The sequence below is a fragment of the Antedon mediterranea genome, chromosome 8, assembly GCF_964355755.1.
Source record: "Antedon mediterranea chromosome 8, ecAntMedi1.1, whole genome shotgun sequence".
NCBI lineage: Eukaryota > Metazoa > Echinodermata > Crinoidea > Comatulida > Antedonidae > Antedon > Antedon mediterranea.
In genome coordinates, this window is record NC_092677.1 from 1,661,657 (window position 1) to 1,670,928 (window position 9,272).

At 32.2% G+C, this 9,272-nt stretch overlaps 1 long non-coding RNA gene across 1 annotated transcript; it reads right to left on the minus strand.

Moving 5' to 3' along the window:
• Positions 1 to 4,859: 4,859 nt before the first annotated feature.
• LOC140057373 (uncharacterized) lies at positions 4,860 to 5,380 on the minus strand. The gene is made up of 3 exons (XR_011846931.1): positions 5,342 to 5,380; positions 5,078 to 5,224; positions 4,860 to 4,916 (listed from the first exon to the last, which is right to left on the minus strand). It is a non-coding gene; the product is annotated as an uncharacterized lncRNA (long non-coding RNA).
• Between the last annotated feature and the right edge of the window lie 3,892 nt (positions 5,381 to 9,272).

Below are 9,272 nucleotides of genomic sequence, written 5' to 3' on the forward strand. Positions count from 1 at the left end.
TACGTAAATAACAGGTAAATTAGTTTGATTACATTTCATCTGGAAAATCGTCACGAGCGAAAGTAAACAAAGATTTCAAACCATGAGTACGCATTATGCATATGATAAATTAGGATTGTTTACAACTCGTCACGGTTGAGAAGGTATTTTCACACAGATCATGAGGAAGTTTTATGATTATGCATACAGAGTAGCCAAACAAGTGCGTTGCATTATGGGATATGTTTTGATTGAAAACTTTGACTGGAAGTCAAAGTTATTTTTTTAACAAAAAAACGTCTGTATTTCAGTTAAAATTTTTTTTTTTTCGAAAAATTTTTGGTGATAGTTAATAACTATTATGATACTTCAAAATGACCCACCTTTTTTCGAAATCTTTTATTTTTTATTTTTTTGGAATTAGTCAAAGGGACAATACATCAATACATCAAAACAAAAAAGAAAAGAGTTAAAAATTCAAACGACTGATTAACCAAAAACGAAATGAATTACTGTCACGGATTGAAAAGAGTAATACAATTATAATTAAAATACATTAAAACAAGAATATTTCTTACAAAAAACGCTGCTCGCTTATTGTTATTGCTAAGGTCAAGTCTGGGGGTCACGCCTAGATACTTCAAGTATCCTATTACAAACAAAAACTTCAATGGACTGTTTTGATAATAATTCAATGATAATAATTCAATGATTATCTGACAGCGAATTATAGTAATATCATGGGACTCATAAATACCAGATATGCTTTGGGATTTGTCGTTAGACTTTTTTCCCAGACGTTTTTTGGATTCAACAGGTGGTACCAATAAATTATAGTCGAGAATCATTTTTCACAAAATTGTCAGTGTCTAGTACTATAACTGCTGCTTGCTTTGTATCTGAATGATTTATCTCTTGTGACGTAGCGGGCTAGAGCAGCAGCGTGAAAAAATAAATATACAATTTAAATCAATGAAATAATTATAATCTAAATATATGCCTTAAGCTATTATAAATAAATAAAACATTAAAAATCTAGGAATAAAAATGCAAATTTATATTTTAAAACTATACGCCTATATACGAACAAAATAGATATTAAATAAAAACGATTTACAACAGAAACAGTTAAAGAAGATACCATTTCTGTGTGTTTATAAAATATTTATACTGTTAAGTGTTACCCAGTCCCTCTCACGTACATCACGTATAACTTACTCATGATATAATACAGAATGTGTTTCACAGAATAGGTAATTTTCCCATTATAGCATGCAGTGCGATCATTGTTTTTCTCCACACAAATCTTGCATAACTGAGACAAACATTGAATTACTGTACAAATGAAATCATTTGCATCTCATTTAGTTGTCAGTGATTCTTTCAAAAAATCTAGTGAGAACACATGGTGTCTGATGCAGAGACCCCGATCTTGGTCATCTTCTTCAAAATTTGTTGTGTAAATCATCAAAAACCATGATTTTCCATCATTCAGAAAAGGAACAATTTGTTCACATTTAACTTTACTTCTGTTTTGTAAAATGTCAATCGAGTTGAAATTGTCTCCACTTCTGACATGTATCGGCTTTAAACGGACAACATTATTGTCTGTTGTGTCTTGTAGAAAATGCCACAGACCTTCAAATTCGATCGCCTTCTTTTTCGCTTCTTCTTTTTTAGTTTTTCCCTTTTTATTAGATTTTTCCTGATTTGAAGATAGTTCTTCCTCAATAGCTTTACTTTCTTTTTTAGTTTTCTCTTTTGATTTTCCCTTTATCAATTGTTTCGCAAAACCATGTCTCTTCTTTTCTTCTTCTCTAGTTTTTACATTTTTATCTAATTTTACTCCTTCTTGGTTTAAAGGGACTTCCTCCTCTATTGATTCATTCTCTTTTTTAGTTTTCTCTTTTGATTTTCCCCTTTTGAATATCTTCTTAAAACCCCGTTTCTTTTCTTTTTCTTCTTCATCTTTTTCATGTACACATGGTGTTGACTCATCAGGTTCTTGTTGACTTATTCCTTGTATGTCTTCTTCATCTTCTTTGTTTACTTCTATTTCTTCTTTTACTACTGCTGCTACTGCTTCTTCTTTAGGAGTTTGATCGTTAGATTCGTCAATTGCGGGGACGCCCTTATAATCTGCTGACTGTTTTGTCTTGTTTTTAATCGACGATAATGCTTTTGAAACTATACCAACTAAACCTGATTTCTTTGTTGTCTTGTCGGTTGGTTTTTCTTCCTCTGTTTCATTTGAACCCGCTTTTGTCACGTCATCGTCTGGATTAGCATCTTCCATTCCTTCCAAGTTCTGATTTAAACCTGCAAATGCACCTTGTTTTCTTTCGGTATCCAATGGTTCCTCATCTAGTTGTGTTACTTCTGTTTCTTCCCTTTCTTCTACTACTGCTGCTGCTTTATCTTCTTTCGGAGTTTCATTAGATCCTTCAGTTGTAGGCACGCTTTCATAGTCTGAATCAGATGATTGTTTTGTCTTTCTTTTATTCGACAATAGGCCTAATGCTTTTGAAACTTTACCTTTTGCATTTCCAAATACACCGCGTTTCTTTGTTGTCTCGTCGGTTGTTTGTTCTTCTCTCACCTCCTTTGTACCTGTTGTTGGCACATCATTGTTTGGATTATCATCTTCCATTCCTTCCAAGTTTTGATTTTCACTCTGCGATCCTTGATTTGTGACTGGCGCAAATAGCTTTTCGACGGAGTTTTTTAAACCTGCAAGCACACCTTGTTTTCTTTCGGTATCCAGTGGTTCTTCTGTTGCAGATTCTGTTGTCACTTTGTGGTTAGCATCTTCATCAGTTTTATTTATAGTTGGAGCACAAACAAACATTCCATCTGAAGAAAGCGTAACACTAAATACGGGCATACAAATAGTAGATATCTGAAAAAAAATACGAATGTATCGGTGAAGAAAGAATTTTGCGATAAAGAGATATCAATAATAATAAGCCTTCTTCTAAATAAAACAACATACCTGCTCTGCCTCTTTAAACGTTGTACAATTATCTTCACTGACCCCTTCGTATAGAAGCATACTGGACTGCGACAATGAAATAAGCACACGCACTTTACTAATGTTTGTTTCGATTAACTGGAAGACAAGATTCGTTTAATGACAATGTGAAAAATGTCTAGTTCAATAATCTAGTGAAAAATGGTACTTATTAATAATAATTGTATAAAATAATATATTTGTAATGAATTAGTTCATTTGTTAATGATGGTCGTTATTGAAACGTAGGAGGGAACTGGTATTTTTCATCAAAAAACTCTAATTGTCAGGGTCTATACTGGTTTTTGTAAATGTTACATTTCGATATTAGAACTAAAACCAAACCTGAATTCGCATATTATCTTCAGCGTTGTTCATTTCCACATAAACTATATTCCAATCATTTTCATTATCTGTCCACATTATAAAAGGCTTGTAAACTACACAGAAATAGATCAATGTGTTGTTAGACTTAATCACAGAATTTCGTCAGATTTATAATAGAGAACGACATGTTTGAAAAAAAAGAACACATTCACATTTTTATTTAAAAAAATAGACCTAGTATAGGTTTAAAAAACATGTGTTCGCTCTGGCAGGAATTATTCACACTTGACTGTAAGACATGCTCTTCATAAAATGACCACTACTTAATTTACAGTAAAGTATTAGCTAAGTCCTAAATTCATCTTTATTACACCAGCATTGTTTCACTATTTAGCTGGTAGCAGTCAATTCCACTCATAACAAACACCTTTCTCTCACACCTTTAGTGCTCTATATTTAAATTATATTGTATGTAGACCTATAATTGTGTGATTCTTACTGAAAGGCTGATCTTCGATATCCGTTTGCTTTTGGCTAGACAAAGGTAGATACTTGACCCTCAATTCGTGTATTCGACTACTAGACTTCTCCTCTGTTTTAACTGTAAAAATCAAACAAACCTCATAAATAAACTAGATATAGGGTAGATACTATACTTTATTTCGGCATTAATTATGACCGAACAATACATTTGTGTGCACATTTGATAATAATATAATAACTCATCATTCATGTATTTGTTTATAAGGAGGTAAGATACGTATTGAAAGTTTGTTTGGCGTTTGAATGAACCGTAACAATACTTTCTTTTTAGTCGCGTGGACACGACTCTATAGTTCACTATGTCGGTCGGTCGGTCGGTCGGTCTGTCGGTCTGTCTGTCGGTCCGGTATCACTATGCGTTTTAGCATGCGACTTATGGCTGTTGGCCTTGTTGAACTTTCATTTCATTTTATTTCATTTTACTAATAACTTAAATAAAGTGAAGGAGCCCCCAATGTAAGTATAGCGTGTAGTGAATAGGCTTCTCAACTTAAACTCTACTAAACTAAAACGTATTTCAACTAATTTGTATTTTTTAATGTTACATTTTACAGACACTCTACCAAATAAAAATACTCGGACGAAAAAATTAAGTTTACCTTTACGTTTGACCCAACCACCAACAACAAGCCGTCCATTTGACAATCTTTTTCCGCTTAGATAATCTAGAAAGAACAATAATTAACATATTTATAATTTTATTATTTATATCAATCTTTTAAAATGTATTTTTATCTCTATTTTCTTAACAAATAAAATTGAATGAATGATAGTGAGTTATTGTATTTGATATGGTATTGTTTTCCAAAAATATCATGATACATAGCATAAATGGTTTAAAATTGCGTCCAACGTACCGAATTTTAAATCTACAACAGAACCATTTAACTCCAATGTTTTGATGACGTCATTCATTATTCTGAAGGCGGGATTTCTGTTACCAAAAACTGTAATCAACTTCCTTTTAATTCTTGACTTCGATTTAGATACATTAACAACCCCGATAACAATATAAGGAGAATTTATACCAGGTAACACGGCGTAACTCAATAACTGTCTAAAAACAAAGAAACATCTTGTCATTAACATTTTTTACAGAAATGTTTCATACGTTTTCTTGTTTCCATACGTCCATGTCAACAAAATTTGGTAAGCCTCAACCTCACAACAACACATTTAGCTGCCAAAATAATTAATGATTATCGTAAATAATCTTACTCTGTTTGAAGTAAAATATTAGCTTTTGCTTTCCATTCAACGGTTGATGCTTGCGTCGTGCCAGGCATTCCTTTACACATTATGTACTTATGCTTGTCATTCAGTAGTAAAAAGAACTGGTCATTATAAAGAAATACTCCACCAGCGCTATAAAATAAAAATCAGTAGACATCACTAAAAGTAAAATAAATGAAATCTTGTAAACTCACAATTTATATATTATTTTATTGCTATATCTACTAACATAAGGCAAACAACGCTTACCTAAAAATATTCTCTTTTGTATTTCTATGAATTACATCTGAAACGAATAATGACAAAATCAAAACATTTTTTTGGAAGATTATTCCGGATTTATTATTATTATATATTATTCCTGGGGCTTTTTGATTATTTATTGATTTTTATAGATTAAGGAACAATATCAATTATACATTACATATTTATTTATCTATTTATTTATTTTTCTCTGTTCTGGGTTGACCAACTAGCATGGGTGTGTAGCACCTGTTTGGTCTTTCTGTGCCTCCTTTTATAATTGTTTTGTCTTCTTATGTTTATGGCAGAAATTGAATAAAATAAAAATAAAATCAAATAAATACTGAATAACTGAAATGAAACATCGTATCGGTCATTATAAACGGAGCATGGTTACTATGAGGTATGTTACTGTTGAATCATAAATGGGTAAACAATTTTATTTTTTAAAAATACACATTTGTGAAAAAAGATTAGGAATTAAAACACACCGTGCGACTCCGTGACATAAAGTAGGGCCTGCTTACCTTTTCTTAAATCTGCTTCTTGATCTTGAAGCTGTCGAATTAGATGAACTTGATTGGTTGTTGTTATGCTCATGATCTAAAAACATAATTTTTTTCCCATTATTGTGAGAATCAATACTGACATTTGTGCTAGGCACAATTAAAAATTCCTTTTTTGAAAATGTCAAACCAATCGACGCACTGTGTTCTTACGTGTTAATTATATGTAGAAAAAAATAAAATATGAAAATACTTACATAACACATAATGCGACGGTTTTCAAGATTTTCATTATAGCTGATACATATAGCATACCGGTGCCGGTACCGGTATGCTATAATGAGAATCACGGTTATGATGATAACTAAAATAACGACAGTTGCTGCAATTGCCCCTTTATTACTAGATCTACTGCTTACTGGAGTCAATGTTGCCTCATCTGTAAAAACGATGTGTTACGCATTAATACATTTTTGCTGTTCTTAAAGTTTTTAAACTAGAATTCATTTGTTGATTTGGGATTATATAATTTAAACAGTACAAATGGTGTTGTAATACATTTTTGTTGTTCTTAAACTTTTATAACTAGAATTCATTTGTTGATTTGGGATTATATAATTTAAACAGTACAAATGGTGTTGTAATATAGACAGAGCAGCACTGCAAAACAAACTACTATACACCACCATCCTACCATCATTTTTGTTATCATCACGAGTCACTCTATTACTACCGCAATGTTCAATGAGTTTATTGAATTTTAGACTTGTATTGGTATAGATTATAGTACACTTTAGTAATTTTAAGCAATATTTGGAATTTAGCATGTAAACATTCATTCGTTTCTAATATTAAACCTCGCTAATCCAGAGAGAGATCTTTATTTTAGTATGTTATATTATATGCAGAAGACACTAAAAATAACAACTAAATTACTTCTTGCGTGCGAGTTTTGTCTTATCTATATATTTAAGCTTCTTACAAGAAGATTATGATTGGTTTTGTTTGATTAGGGTCCCAGACTCCACTTGACTTATGACTTTATCAATTCTCTTAATCCACATGAAAGTAAATTGTACAATTCCTTTTCAAAACTCTGGAAACGTACAACTTACCTTTGAGCTTCAATGTAATCGAGTTACTTGTTTTTCCATTTTGACCAAATAAGAATTCGTTTTCCACTTTGCAGCTGTACTGCCCTTCATTCTTTTCCTCGAAACTTTCAATTTCTAGTGTAGGCCTATCCGTTTTAAATGTCAACATATTATTGTCATGGAACCATGTTCTTGTGATTGGTTTGGGATAAGCTTCTGTCGAGTTGCAAGACATTGTAACGTTGCTTCCTCTTCCAACTTTAGAATCACCTAGTACTGACAGCGTTGGCTTATCCAAATCTGTCATTAAAGTAATGCAGATATAGATATAATTATTTTTGTGTTGCACAACAACTTATTGCAATGATATAAACCATCTTATATCCTGTGTGTTTTTAGTGCACGTGTAAATCGAAAGAATTTACCGCCGTCAGTTGTATACACAAAGAACACGGAAAACATAACATTAGCTTTGAATGTGGTATTGAAGGATAGTTCATACTAGATTTGAATGTTCATAATAGTTCAATGTGGTATTAAAGGAACGTATGAACGTGTATGGTTCAGAGTACACACTGAATACAGGCGATACCTCACTTACAACACAACACAAGTCACAAATCAGTTTATTTGATCTACATACATTGCATTCATACTGTAACACAGGATTGTTTAGAAGACTTGCATTATTATCATACTTACAATATACAGTCAAGGTGCAGTTTTTCTGGAAGAGTATAGTAGCTCCAGTAGACTCGTCATTTACTCCACACGTGTACGAGTCTGTGTCCTGCCTGCTAACAGCATTGATAGTCAAGCTAACATATCCTGCAGTACCATCCAATGTTGGATCACTCAGCGAGTATCTAGACGCAGGATTCAAATCTTTTCTGGCAATAACTTCATCGCCTTTTTTCCAGTAGTATTTGCCAATCACGGCGTCCGTTGGTGTGTAGTAACATGGTAATGTTGTCTCTTGTCCTTCAATCGCAACTTTTGATTGGACAGTGAGTTTGTCAATGCTTTGGCCCACTGAAAAAAAGGAATAACATTCAACACATTCAATGTATACTAAATCATTATCAACATCATCATTGCCATCATCATTATCATCATCATTATCATTATTATGCCTATCTTAATGAAAAAAAAGCATTATCATCAATCAACATATCTTCATCATCATCATCACCATAATTCTTATTATCAGTGGAAAAATTATTTCCATTTTAATACTACATAGTGTACAATTATAGAACATTGTGTTGCTCACCTTGTAGTTTATTTAGTGTATAGTTTATCTTTATTACAACTCTTTACATGCTTTATTTTTATATATTTTGTATATTATTGCATTTTTATGTGAGCGATTTTTTCTGTCATGAATTTCCACAAGAACCAAATAAATCTGAATATAAAAAGGTGCAAAGTACAATCTAGACAAAACAAACATAGTCTAGAAAAATAAGTAGTTATTGAGGGAATTGAACACACAACTTAATGACGAACATTAATTTTCTGTACGTGTGAAATTCATTATTCAATTTTGATAAAAATATATTTTAGGTTAGCCGTATAGTTATACAGTGTATTAAAGGGGGTACAGCCAGCCAGGGTACCAACGGTGCGTTTTTTTGGCCTATCCGCAAAGTCGTGTAGTAAATCACGAGATGTGGCCCACAATTCCCAAATGACCGAGTATAGGCCTCCTTTCTTTTAAATTTTAGGTGGCTAGAACTTCCGGGTGGTAGCTTACTTCTGTGCTGGTTTTAATAATATTAAAGTCCAAATTGAACCTCAATTATCAACCATTAGTTTCCAACCGTCTTTGTTAAATAAATGTTTTAGATTAGAATAATAAACAATTTATTGTTTCAGAAAAAAATGTAACGATGTGTCAAGGTTTTCGAGTACCCAGTCAATTTAGTCAACGGATATGTGTATGATAAAATACAGTAGGGGCATGCACATCAACGGAACAACCATTAATAATCTGCCCTGAAACCGAATACACTAAAATTGCACAGTAAATCATACTACAGTAGGCCTATAAACTTTTGATATTATTTACTTACCACTATATTTAACAAATGTAACAACCAGTATATACATCCAAAGCCATGAATATGGTCTAGTTTTAGTCATATTCTTAGATTTCCGTGTAACCAACAATTTTTTCATCCATGGTCTATCGGAGATACATAATACAGTAGAATCTATTCAAAATCACATCGTATCACTAATTGGAATTTACAATAAGTTAATAATAGTATAACTGTGGATTCAAAGGTCGTGGGTCAACACATAATTTGAATACATTACTATGAGCCGCTTCAT